The 14883-nt window shown below is 37.5% G+C and overlaps 1 protein-coding gene across 7 annotated transcripts in view; it reads right to left on the bottom strand.

Moving 5' to 3' along the window:
- The window catches only part of SOX5 (SRY-box transcription factor 5), a 903293-nt gene that overhangs the window by 871383 nt on the left and 17027 nt on the right, over positions 1-14883 (bottom strand). Inside the window, exon 1 of one of the 7 annotated variants that reach the window (XM_074357828.1) lies at positions 6802-7202. The exons of 5 other annotated variants lie outside the window; for them this stretch is intronic. The gene's annotated coding sequence lies outside the window, so the exon portion shown is untranslated. Of the gene's footprint in view, positions 1-6792; positions 7203-14883 lie in introns of those variants that run through there. One more of the 7 variants, XM_074357829.1, reaches the window with a different exon arrangement.

The raw sequence follows: 14883 nt of genomic DNA on the forward strand, positions 1-14883 counted from the left end.
TACCATATATAAAATAAATAAACAAGGATTTACTGTTTAACACAGGGAACAATACTCAATATCTTGTAATAACCTATAATGGAAAATAAAGTGAAAAAGATCATATATATATATATGTATACATACTTACTTAAATCTGGAAAATACTTATATGAAAAAATAATCTGAAAAACCAAAAAGGCAGACAAATTATTTTTCCATTTGGATACTTCATCTTAGCTCAGAATTAACGGTTTTGAAAAACTCTGCATTTCTCATAATTTGGAAAGAACAGGCACACCAATCTAAAAATGGATACATTTTTGCATGTCAGTTATAACAGATGAACACAAAAAAGACACGAAATCTATTGTGACTGTGTAAGGTATAACTACAAAGTAACATAACATATTTTAAATCTATTTTAAACCATACTTTAAACTTTTGCAGACAAAAAAAAAAAAAAGTGTAGTTCTTCAAAGAATTCAGCTTAAGAAACTATATTCTCATCTCCCTGTGGCTATTGCTTAAAACACTTTGGCGGCCCTGTTTTGTAATCCTCCAATTTATGACTGACCCAAGAAAACAGACCAGTCACTTCAGTTCCACAATTTGTGCTGCCCTCCCCTCCCACTCCCCTTTTGACTAACTGCCTGTTTTATTCTCCAGACTTGGCTCAAATATATCTTTTGACTATTTTGAAAGATAAAGCCTTTCTTCAAAGTTAGAAAATCTGCCCACTGAGGTTATCAAAAGAGTCTGCCTCAGGCTCTATGGCAACTCTCAAGGAGGCGTTCTTGAAATATTCTGAGCAATTTCAGTACCGTTCAAAGAGGTATGTATACAGCCTTGAAAGTAACTATGCTGAATTAGATTCAGCACTCCTTTACATTGAGAGTTTTATTTTAAAAAATTGAATTTGTTTCTAGCCGTCTCATTTATAAATGTATCTTAATTAGTAAAAAATATAAACAAAACATTTTAGGCATTTCATTTCATCGACATATAGACTGTGGGTCAATGACTTTCCTAAAAACTTGAAAAAATAAAACACCAAAATTAACATGAGGACATTTTTGTGCAGAGGCACTATTTCAACTGACAGTAAAACTTGGACAAAGCAATCAACTTTGTTAAGTAAGCCCACTGGAAGGAAATATCAAATAAGAGTAGAAAGAATACAGCTTGTTAAAACAGGAGTCAGTGAGATCCTTTTCCTCCTCTACGGCACAAAAGCATCCATCTAACAAGGCACACCCTTTTACCTATTTCTCTAATAATCGATCTCTCTTTCTCTGACAAAATCATATTATACCATATAACCAAATTATCTAGGTTTTGGTGAATACCATATCCTTCTCTCTTTCAATCCATCACATTTGGAACTATATCCAAAGCCAGAAGATCTGAATCTACTGCCTTCTCAGCATGCAGACAACTATGTGAAAGTCAATGGAGAAACAGAATAATATACTGAGACTGGCAGAAAAGATATCAATCAGATTTTGCATCAAATCTATTTTTCCCCCAGATTGCCAAGGAATATGGACACTACTGAAAGAGCCATTTTATCTGGATGCAAAATATCAAACTTGCTGAAAAGAGAAGACATTGGAGGATGGTTTACAACATTATCAAGTGGGTACACTTCAAATGTTCAGTGAGGTCATTTATCTGAAAAAAAAATTCATCAATATTGTCTAACAAAACTAAAAGGTAAATTTCATAAGACTGATTGCAAGGTAAACAGATTGCTGATAAAAGCATCATTATCAATAAAAAGACTGAATGCCCTTCAAACTAAGACTACCATCTTTTACTGGCTTCTAACTCCAAATCTGTTCCTACAAATGGTTTCATAATGAAATAGGAAGTGGTCACGTGTAAAAGCACTAGATTTGGAGGACACTGAATGAACTGTAGGGTGTTCAACATGAACATTCTAAAATGAGTTCTCTAGTAACTAACCAAGAGGGGATGACTTCAAACTATTGAAAAACCACCAACACCCCTCTCAAAAGAAAAGACTTATCATTTCAGTGAATCATTTTAATATATCCTGTACCTAAAATTTCCATCATAGCTTAACTTTTCAACAAATTATCATTTAGAGTTTTGAAGAATTTGTTTTCCTCACACCTGTGACACATAGCTATATTTCTAGATTTTTTTCTCTCTGATCCAAATTAATATCTTTTTAAAAAGACATAATGAATCTGATATCCTATTGCAATTAAATAGTGGTCATTTCCATTTTGCAAGCAAGATGTCCAAAATAAAAAGATAAAGGTGCCAATTCCTTAAATAAAGGAGAGTCATTGTTGACTTTAGAACTCAGAGCTTCTCTGTCCTGGATATGGAAGATAACTTGATGTTAATAATTTGATGTTAATTTCTCACATACATAACAGTTCTTGCTGCTACATGGAACACAGGCTCTTTATAACAAATACCCTACAGATCTTTAATTGGTAGCTAGGAAACATGCTCTTCCTAATCATCGAGTCCCTTTTAAATATTACACTTTAAAATACTCATTTAGGGAAACTAACGAGGAAGGATATGAGAGGGATAAAGAAGGTATGTTGTTTTCAAAATTAAAATTTTCAGGACATCAGTCCAGCAGGCATAAAGCAACATAAAACAAATAACTAGATAATCAAACAATAAAAGCAAACTAGAAATAATATGAAGGCTTTTTTAGAAACTATTATTGCACATATGCAATAATTACTTCCATCAAGACTTTTATTATACATTTGTTTTTATGGAGTCATAATGCACAAGTGCGTGCTATTGTTTAAACACATTCACCACGTACCCCATAACAGAATATGATGACAATATGTATTAAGGATAATACAGAAAATGTGGCTAAATGCATTCTGTATTATGGTTCCATAATATAGCATGCAAATGGTTCTGACTAAGCAGACACAGGAGACGGTCGTCAGTGCACACGCTGTGAATGTATATTATGAATAATGCATAAAACTTGGCTAAATCCTAATGAGTCCATTGACATCCTATGGGGTCCAAAGGAGGCGCAGATCCCAAAGCCCTGGCACATTTCTACCCACCAATCATTATAAAAAAAAAAAATGAAAACAAAGGACATTAAACTACATGAATGCACTCTCATTCTAGGTAAAGGTTTTGAAATAAGCACAAAAATTGGAAGAAACTTTGAAAAGAGAGTTAAAAGTCCATCTTACATCATCACCCCACTTACAGTTTTTCAAAATTATCCACTGCAATTTAAATGGGACAAAAGCTGCAGTTGAAGGTTGGATGTTATTTCTTTTCTCTGGTTTCTTCAGGGAGCTGCTATTACAAGGAAGATCTGAGCCATCCCTAAGAATAGTGACCAAACTCTCAGACTACGGTGGTAGAAAGTCTTCCCACTTTGAAAGAGTAACATTTACAAAATGAATTACGGCCCATTAAATAAGGAAACACATAACGTGTCGGAAAGCAGCCTTTATAATAGAAACTCTTTAAAAATCTAGTTTTTACACAGCTTTTCAAAGAATCAAAAAGAATGTCATGACTATGTTATTGCAGTGTATTAAGAAAATTAACCTTTTTTTCCAATAGCCATTAAATACTCTTAAAAACTGAGTCCCTAGAAAGAGAAATCATATTGATTATCCCTTCATGAGTATACCCCAAGATGAACTTCTATACGAACACGATCAACATGTGCACTGAGCCAAAATGCAGAGCAGAGCAAGCTGTGTTTGAGATGCACAAATTAAGCATGTGACAGAAGCCTGTGCACCCAAGCCTCTCCTTGGAGTGGGAGTGGGGAAGCGAGGACAGCTGCTCCTTCCCGGTGCTCCCAGGGGCGGGTGGGAAACGGGCATTCTGAGAACACATCCCCAGGGTACCACACAGAGAAGAGGCGAGGGCTGGCCACTTGGGGAAGCGGCAGGCCAAGAAAAACCCTGCGCTCTCAGAAAACATCCAAGAGCAAAATGTTGAAGCGGGAGCCAGACTTAAAGTTCTGGGATGGAGTTCTTGACAATGTGCCCAGCTCCTGGAGGTTTTCCCATCCCTTTTCCAGGTATGAGGACCGAGGGCCGGGTGCAGTCCAGAGGCTGCCACAGGGACTAAAGCATGGAAGCGCATCAGTGCCTCCACCACTGAATTCCAGGACACAGGTCACCTACCGTCATGTATTTGGGCTAAAATCAGCTCCTGGCTTGAGCTATGATGGTAATGTAGCCTATTTGGTGTGAACTGAGGGCTCCCTGGAAGACCCCGTCTGTGAAATAATATTGCCATGTTTTTCCATCTCTCACTACCAGCACAGCCAGAAATTCTAACTCTAAACATTTATGAAAAACAACTCTGCACAAGTTTCTATTTAAAGTGCAAATACTCCAGGGTATAGTTACGTTAGAAAAATTATGATAAATTTCTGTTTGCTTGAAGAACGAGGACAACAGAGGAGCCTTGCATGTTTGGGGTTTTGCATTGGGCGATTTAAAAATAGGGTACAAAGTGAAAGATGGGACCCGCTGATGGATTAACTTTGCTGGACTGACTCTAGCACAGCCAGGGATTCCGTGAGGAGGAAATAAGGCTTTCAATGGACGCTCTGAAGTTTAAACCTTTCTCGGCACTGTCTTATTGTTTGTATTTACACCTGAGTAAGCACTGTCACTGTTGCCAGAGCATGAAGTATGAAAATCATACAGAAAAATAAGCTATCTGCTATAACCACTTCTGCTGTTTGCCTTGTTCTAAAATTTGCCTCCTATCAAGTGCAATAGAACAAAGTTCAGTTTCTGATATAACAATTCCATCAAGCTATTCTGCCTCTGAAAACCGTTCTCCACCAAGGCTTGCCCGGGCGACACTGTAAGCATCCGACGATTGCTTCCTTCCCCCCGAGTGTCTCCTCACCCCTCCCAGATGCCACCAAAAGAATAACAGAAAGTCTCTCGGTAGCACTTTGCTTCTCAGCAGGAAGCTGTACTGTTTGTGATATCCATTTTGATACAAACCTAAATTAGGCCTCTGGAAACAGGTAATGCATAAAAGAAGCATTTTGTGGCACCAAATTATTATTATAGGTTACTGTTAACCCTTGGAAGATAGAGGTGAGCTCTGCAGCTCCCCATTGAGGTGACTATTCATCATGAAATCACAGGCCCTCGCCCAGGAGATGTTTTCAGGTGAGCTTGCTATGAGGCAAACTATCTGGCTGACCTGGAGGAGCCTGATAGCTGGTTTAAGTGGGGAAGCTAAGAGCAAGGCCAGTTAAACGAAAGGATCCACACAGCATGCAGAGCCAGCGGTCGGCGGCGAGCACAGGTTTAACAGCTGACAGAGCCTGGAGATGCCGGGAAAGGAAAAAGAATCAGGGTGTTTTACTATCAGACAGATTTAACACTCTTCCCTTCCAAGGCTCTCCTTGCAAAGACACGTTGAGGGGCAGAAAGTTCAGAGCAACAACTATTTTTTTAAAGGTCATCTGTAATAAAACTGTTAACCAGTCATGTTGAGATAATAAATTAGAATATTGAGTAGACCGATGTTTCTAACTAGTTCTTTATATAGTTCAGGCGGTAAATAAATTTTGTTCTGGAAATTCCCTGCTCAAAAATTTAAATTGCTGGTCCATAATTAAGATTCAGAGAAATCTAAGAACTTACACTGAAACTACCCCTGCGTTATAATCCTAGTACCAATTCCTAAACACGTTTATCATTTATCATTTTACTTCTCCTAATTTAACCTTGGTAGTGTTTCATTCTCTCTTATCCTTCTTTCTGCATCACTACGTTAAAATAAGCAGCTTTCATAATGTTAACATGTATAAACATAACTGAATTCAAGGATCCAAATCAAAGACCACTTTCTATCAACCTGTATTGGTGAAGGAAACACAAAGAGCTGTGTGACATCTTCTCATCTTTCAGCCCAACTCAGGTCATGTTCCAATTAAAAACCGTATGAGAGAGTCATCATGCCATATAGTAACTTGGCTTTTCCTTCTTCCTCATGCATTTCCATTCTGTGTTTTGGCAAAAATTACCACGTGAGACAGGCTTATCTCATTAAAGTAAACAGACACGACTGAGTTCATATCTCTTGAGACAGTAAACACCATGCAAAATGTAATTCCTCAAACTGGAATAACTGATATTTATTGCATAAATAACTAAGTAAGTAAAGCCTCTTCAAAGTGAGTATCAAAGGTTTACGATGAATAGCAACAGAATTATTCTGCAATTGTATCACAGAAAAAGAAAACAGCTAATAAGAAGAACCCAAGTTTCGTAGGAAGTTTAGGAGACTATGGATACCAGCCAAATTTCGTAGCCATGCAGTTTTTAGCTGAGTCTCTAAATTTGAAGGCAGAGTAAATGTTCCTCTCCTCTTTCCTAGACACAAACCATAAAATAACAAGCTCTTTTCAATGTCTAAGAAGGCTGTTTAGGTCTCCTTCCAGTCAGTAACAAGATCTTCAGACTGAGAAAATACCTAGTCAATCGCATTAAGCGGCAGTGTATAACATTGTAACATCAAAAGTGCTGGAACCAGACACTTCGGGGCAAGGCCACCATATGATCCCAGTACAATCTCATTCAAGGAATTCTGACTGGCTGATTCTCTGGCATCCTCCGGATACCTGGATATCATCTGCATGCCAGCTACTGAAATTAAACCTCCTGTGTTTCCATTTTCTAAAAGAATTCCTCAGTTCAGATGTTCAACAGCATCACATCTGGTCAGAGTTAAAGCACCTCGGTGTTGATAAGGCACTTTCTCGAAACTTTCTGCAGGTCATTTGCCACATACCTTACGTACCTGTGCAGTTCATTCCCTGCGAAGTTGCTTTCGCCGTAGCTTCCGCCTTAAAAATATTCCTACACCCATGCTGATTTTGCATCTGTTCAGTTTGAATTTAGATTCATTGGTACTTTTCCATAGTTACATTTCTCGTTCAGTTGATGGGTCCTTTTATTTATTCTGAAGTTTTCGATGTAAGACAAACAGGAATACCACCTTCTAAAATTACTACTATCCTACCATCCTCCGATGGAACATTAGCGGGAAGCAATATTCTCCAAAGCTATGAAGCATACACTGCCCTAAATTACATTGCAGTCACTGCCCTGAGCTCACACACTTTTGAATAGAAAGGCTCCCAGGGATCTCTCTGTACTGACTGCATTTACTGCTTTAAAATATTTTTAACCCAGACGCTGAAGTGCCAGCCTTGCAGTTCCTCATGCTAATCCCAGCTTGGGTGGCTGTTCTTAAGGGAAAGCATTCAAAACATTGTAACAGTGCATCAACTTTGACCCTTTTCACTTAAACATGAGACTCTTTTTAAAAAGTCTGAATTCCAGAGGGAAACACTGAACTTTGACCTGCTTAAAATTAGTTTTGTTTTAGTGCCTTCATGGTGACTCAACAGGCCAATTTTCCAGACACTTAAGACGTTTCTGCCCCTGAAGATTCCAGTTCAAGTCCACAGCTATGTTTGCTGGTCAGAGCAGAACACTCTGTCCCAGGGTTTCAAGAAACAAATTCCCAGATCTCCATCTCTTTGCCAGATGTTGGCATTAGTTGGTATTAAGATGGATCTACACACACACACACACACACACACACACACAGAGTCAGAGGACAAGCCTCTTTTTTTTTCACTCAGAGCCTATTAGGAAAAAAAGTTTTCCGCTCAAAATTCAGTCATGGAGAAATGTTTATCAGGAGGATATAAACATTACTTACTGGCCTAACTCCTACAAGAATAAAACTCCTACCTTTTGGTAAGCGGTACCATGATCCACTTATAATATAAGCTTTCTGAATCTACTTTTCTTAATGGGGGACAAAAAGCTGCCGGGATTTTATTTTCTAATCTATTACAGATTTTAGAAACTGTCAATGAAAGGTTAGATTGTAAATGAACATTATCACAATGTTCTAGTTTCATTCTGTGGAATTTCAAATATGACATTTGTTGTCAAAAATCCATGTCAGTTAACAGGTAAAATAAAGTTACTAAAGAACTAAAGGTATAGTATATGTTCAGTTTGACTTAGTCCCCCAAAACTGTTCCCCCTGTTAGGAAAAGGAACGAAACAGCACCCAATTTCATTAATGCAAACTAAGGTGTTAATATGAAGGAAGTAGCTATTAGTCTGGAACAATTCCTGCATAAACTTTGTACTTTAAAATATTTAGAATAGTCAAGGACAAAGGCATTCAGGGGGGAAAAAACCCATTTAGCACTACAAAACCAGAAAAAAAGAAACATGAACACAGTTAACCGGGATAAAAGAATTACTATGACACAAATTAGTCTGCACAAATTACACACCATGTTAAACAAGAAGTCTTTTATTGTCACCGAAGGGTGTGTGTGGTTATACTGAAAAGCGGTGCGAAAGTATATGCCAGATCTTCACATTCAAACACTGGTTTGCACTTGTCATCTATCCGTTTTCAAAGAGCTACCAATGACGTGCTTAAACCATAGGTATTTGATTTCTGTTGTTAATGCCCCAAGCTGAAGTCAGAGACCACCTCTAGGTCTTTTGCCTACCCTGACGGCCCAAGGGGCAGGACGGTCTGCACTGACTGCAGCCCAGACCTGCGGGAGGTCCCACTCTTGTTCTGAGCTCCTCTTAAACCTTGAGTCTTTTTATACCCTCTGACAAATGGATTATAGCCATGCTTCCAAATATGTTGTATGCTGCCTCTAATTTCCAAAAAGTCTCTCTAAATGCTTTGGATTTTTCATAGAGATGGGTATGTCAGGTATAACTTTTTATCTTACAGGTCCAGCAATTTTTTTTCTTAAAGGACCGCTAGATATTTTCGCATTGTGGGCTGTACGTTCTCCGCCAAAACTATTCAACTCCGCTCTTGAAGCTTGAAAGTAGCCCCAGATGATACGCTAATGAATGAGCATGGCCGTGTTCCAATAAAACTTTATTCGCCGAATAAGAGTCCTGCCTAAGGGCTATAACCTGCCATCCTCTGCCTCAGAAAGAAGTCCTAAAATATCTAAGATCTGTGGGCTCCTCATCTTCACTAATCTTACAGGATCACAAAAACTGACCACAAAATTGTATTTGATTGTTTGTTCTCCTTCTATCAGACAGCACTAAAACCAGTTCTAATACTTGGAAAATAAAAACTTCTCAGCTGAGTCTCTCTGGCAACCATTTCTTTCATTTCCTACCCATTTAAAAAGAACACAACACAAATGTTCAAACTGGAGATAAACGGTGAGCACTTAAGATACGTACATTAGTACTTCATTTCATTTTATTCATAAATCATTCAACACATAAACATTGTGTGAGTTGTACCGAATGACCACAGATATCTAAGAAAATACTTAGAATTTAATCCAGTTATTTTACATTTGAAACACATGTAACTATTTGGGTTCTTTACTGATAGTTAAGAAAACAAGCATTAATAGTCTGATAACTGGGTCTGTTACTCATAGGAAAAGGTCAACTGAAATGAACGTTTCAAATGCTACCAACTAGTACCTTCAAATGACATGAAAATAGGTACGAATTACATACGATGCCAATGGAAATATACAAAGATATAGATCAGACAGTAAAAGACAGTATCTAAATAAAATAAAATTATACAGAGACATTCCCAAGTAAAGACCATTATCTGAAGAATCTGCCAACACAGGATTAGCATTGTAGTTGCTTAAATCTTTTAATTGTCTTACTAATAAAATACGCTACTAATTGTGTAAGATATTTTGGCCTTGCATTCCAAAAGATGTATTTGCATTTTTCTTTGTATACATTGCAAAAACTGGTACACAGTGTCATTAAAAAGTAATGTGACTGGTTTTTAAGCAAACAGACCATGTCATCCAAACGTGCTTTTCCGTTCCTAGCGATCGCCTTAGAACACCACTCACTCACTAAAGATCAGCCATTACTCACAGGATTTCTACCTCCTTTTTGAAACTGCTTTCTAAGTCTGCACCACACACATGCATACACATTTCTAAATATCCTCAATGGTGACAAATTTCATAATTTGAAAGTCAATTTTAGCCATTTTCATCATTTCAGAGAGACATTTATAGCCAACTCAGGCGAATTAAAAAAAAAAGCATGATGAATCTTGGTATAAAATGCGAATAGAAAGTAATGAGATGGATGTTTTAGTCAGGCTTGCAAATGATTCAAAAGACAATTCTGAGAGGAAGTTTTCTGAAATGTTTTGAACAAGGGCATCAATGGAACCAGGGTTCTGCTTCTTTGGGTGACAATTCTGAAAAGCCACATTAATATGAATGCATAAATTATACTGCGATCGTTGTCTTTAAAAATCAAACCCTGTGCTTTTCACTCAAACTGTGCAAATACAAAATAGAGCAGATATACGTTTTCATTCAGATGGTTATTTATGTACATTCTGAAGCTTCCACTGGGTGAAACTAACCATAGGTTGATTTGCAAAATATTACGTACAATATAAACTGAACTCTTCTGATCTTTCGAAAAAGCACAATTTTCAAAAATTATTATTTTCATAGTCAGATATTTGCATGCAGCCCCAATCTGCAAGCTTCTATAAACTTGTCTCTCTTATATACATTCAGCACCTGACAAGAGCTCACTGTGGGCTTAGGCACAAAAACTGCACATTTAAACAAGGTGTGATCGTATACTTTTTCACACGTTATTGTATTATGCGTCACCAGAACGCTAATGTATGCACAGCTCCAAAATAGCTTGGCTATTACTGCACAGCCTTGAAAACCACCAAAATCCCGATAAGAGCACCTTTCACAAGCTGTTCCTTCATTATCACACACAGGTAAAAGTTTTCTTTCACTACTTGCATTTCACAATAGAAAAAAAAACCCAGAAATGTCTATCACACTGTCTTGTAATTCTGAGGTCTTATTTCTTATTAGACTCCTTGCCGTTATAAAAGTTGTGTCATCAATATGAATATGACAATGGGGCTCAATAATATTTAATCGACTCAATTATGGAACAAGTGTGTTTTTTCCCGTAAGCTGCCCTACTTTCTTTTAAGTTGCATTTGAATTATTGATGAAGTTGCAATAAAGCATTTCTTTGTTACACATAGTTTAGAAGCAGAGAATGATGTTTCATGGTTAATTTTTAGACCTATAGTGATAAAATAAACACACTTGTTGTCCTTTCAAAGAAAATCAATTGCATGGTACAAGCTTAAAAGAATGACTTTTCCTTTTTTTTGTTGCTGTTGTTGTTGTCTTGAAAACATGATGTGCTGAAATCATGAATATAAATACAAATATAAAAGGAGGAAGTGGTAAGCAAAGTGTGCTATAGAAAATACCATTCCAGGTCTTTCTGGGTATTGAAAATATTTATACCTGTGATGAATTTAGGTTCTGCTTTTCCTCAAGTATTTCAAGGACCCGTTTAGACCTGTAGCAGGATAAGGCCCTGAAAAACGGTAGAGTAGTTTTGGGGACAAGGACAAGGTTTCTTATTTAGGCTACTCTAATCACTACATAACTGATGCCCCATTCACTCCATTTTCCAAACAACAGCCAGAATGACCTTTTCCAAATGCAAATCTGAATCCTTTCATTACTTGCCCCTACACTTGGATGAAAACCCAGAACCTTAGCAGCATCTACAAGACCCTGCATGACAGGACTCCTGCCTCCTCCTCCAGCCTCATTCTTCGCAGCTTTTGCCTTTTTCTTCCTGTGCCCCAGCCACTCTGGTCTCCTTTGGTTCCTCAATATCCCAACTTTAAACCCACTTCAGAGCTTTTCATGTATTGTTCTTTACTCCAACCAGAGTTTACTGCTCTTCATATCCCAGCCCAAATGTCTCATGGTCCTGAAAGCCTGCTGTGACTTCTAGAATAAATCAGGCTACTCTGTAATACCTCTTTATAGCTCCCTGTACGCTTCCTCCATAAGACTCTCCACAGCACTCATCGCCAGTCCCAGAGCACAACTTTCACAGCCAACTTACACTCACCAGGTCACCGGAGTAACTGGTGTGCTCCGTTCCCGCTGCAGAGCACACTCTCAGCAGAGGCACCCTACTGGCAAAAACCTCCTCTGCACACCACACACTCCCACTCTAAACTACTTTACTTAACTGCTCCATCCAAGCCTGTTTAGATCATTTCTATTTGTTATTGTAATGGGGTAAATTCATTAAATATTACATAAGTAATAAAATATGAGGGTAAAAGAACGTTAGTGACACTAGAGTGAAAGCTTTGGAAAGAATAAAGGTAAATTGTTTTTTAAAACCACTAAATTAGGTGTCAAACAGCTTCAGAAAATTAGAATAAAAATGTTGTTAAAAACCTAGACGAACCCTGCACTCAGATTGCTTGCCAAATGCTTTTAAGTTCTCCTGCCATTTTTAGCAAATCAAAAGTAAAAACCATAGATTATACATTTTGGGTGTGACTTACCCAGGAAGATGACAAGGAGAATGTCACTCAAGAGATTCGGCCTCCAAAGCCTCAACTACCCAGCGATTGATTGGCAAATTGATGAATACTGATAATCAATGAAACATCGATAAGCAAATTGATTAAGCACATTATGTTTAAAATCCTAAAATATTTAAGGGTAGTGCCATTCCTTTGAGAGTGTATCCTTTAGCGATTTTTTTAAATTAACGATCCAGCTACCAGTCACAATTACACTGGAGGAGAGAACGTCTGTCCAGCATGAATAAGCTGATTAACCTCCATCTTTCTCACCAGATTGGAAACTCCATAAGGGCAGGAGCCGATTCTCTTTTTACTACCATTGTGTGACCTCACTCCTCCACGCTGGTCCTATGAGGCAAAGAACAGACTCACAATAAAAATGTTTTATATGAATGAATATGAGTTAATTCACAGTCAAATACAACAACACTGTGCATTTAAAATTACTGTTAAGATCAATATACAAATGGTCATAAAGAGAATAAGAACAAATATGTATGGAATCACCTGAAGATTTCAAGGCACAGTATTTTTTGAGAGACAGTATATGTCCTTTACTCAGTAATGGAAAGACCATGTCTCTGTATATAAAAAAGGAATCTTGCTTTTTATTATTTTTTAAAAATGTCACTCTCTAGTATAATGAGATTTCTGCCTTTTAACTTAAGAACTATTTAGGATTATGTGATTAGGTCTCCTTAGGAATTCAACCATGATTACCATATCCTTATTAAGATTTCTATATACTGGTTCCAAATCTGGCTACCTTTAATTTTACCTGTAATGAAAATAATAATGCTACATGAAATGTATTTATCCCCTTCCTTCCAAGAAATTCAAAGCAACCAACACCTTGTTAGCAGACACTGTTAAATATAAAAATGAAAACACAACCGAAATGAACTTTTACCAGCAAAATAAGAGTTCTTAATAAGGAAGCCAAGCCATGTAAAGTTCAGGCACAAGATGAATCTGAAATAATTCTTTAAAGCCAGGCTGAGTTTTGCCATAAAAATACTTTAAAACATCTAAAATTCCAAAAGGGCATGAAGAAACTTAGTACATTTATGAAAGATTTCTGTCTTTTCAGGATCCCTATTGCTGAGATGACACAAATAAAAGTATCTTTTAATTACTGCAAGCAACTGATTTGTAAATGTATGAATCAGAGGAAAAATAAGCAGTGAGAGAACTTTCAAAAGCATTCTGGAATAGAAGACAGGATACAGCTCATAAAACTACAGCCAGATATACCGAGGGGTAATGGTGTCACTGTGGCCCCAACCTTTTAGTTAATTATGAGGAATTGCTAAACAGGAAAAACTGCTAAGTCATTATGACCCTGGCTAGCACAAACACACAGACATACACATGTGTATACACACACACACACACACACACACACACACACACACACTCCCTTCATGATTTTTAAAATATCTTAAAGTATCACAACTGTGTTCTAAAATCTTAATTATCTTTAATTCGTGTAGCTGACACTATCTCATTTAAATAGTTGCATAGGTCAAACTCATACAATTACCAAAATTTGTTGCCAATGCACTTTCTCCCCTATTTAGTATGTAACTTACGCTCTAGAAAACTAGCTCAAAAAGTCTTCAAGGTGGGTGCCACTGGTATGCTAAAAAAAAATGTTACAACTTCTACCAACGTTTCTTATTCTGCAGATATCCTTTATTCCTTCTTTATCTCATGCCTTTGTGTATTGACCATTAGTAAAGTAATAGTTTCTTTTCCATTGCTGGCGAACACACATGGGAAGAAAAGTAAGGAGGGAGTGACTTAGATGCCCATCTGGGAATCTGAAAAACAGAGGCCTACACTCTTGTCCACATACTGGGCAAGAATTCTTCCTTCATCAATACACAGAGACACCATCTCCACCACCATATGTCTACGTCCGATCAGCTGTCCTACCTCCAATTAAAATGTTCCCTGGGCCTCATTCCATAAAGACATTTTCTCCAAAGCTGGAAGTTCAAGATGATCCATGTGTTTCTTTTTTTAATCTAACTACTAATAGATTCCCACAGGGGCCTTCATTTCACAACAGGAACGACTGAATGCCCTTCCCTCTCTCTCATTTCACCATTTTGTCACACATTACAGTTTTCATATGCCTGAGGAAGTGGCTTATGGACTGCACTGTCTCTTTTTTAGCTAAATTAACCCTCATAAAGCAGACAAGTGGTTTAAAAAGGTTTCCTACAAAACAAAAATCTGGGGCTGTTCAAGTAATACTAATAATGCAAACATAAGTGAACACGGGAAAACGGTAGAACTGTATCTCTTAGACTCACTGCTAGTTCTTCGTTGGCCGTAATTCAAGGACAATCTATGCGAATTCAAGAAACTAGAGAGAGAGCCTTGTGAAGCCTGTATTTAGTGGATGCTGTGGTGCACTAC

The sequence above is a fragment of the Camelus bactrianus genome, chromosome 34 (assembly GCF_048773025.1).
Source record: "Camelus bactrianus isolate YW-2024 breed Bactrian camel chromosome 34, ASM4877302v1, whole genome shotgun sequence".
Taxonomy (NCBI): domain Eukaryota; kingdom Metazoa; phylum Chordata; class Mammalia; order Artiodactyla; family Camelidae; genus Camelus; species Camelus bactrianus.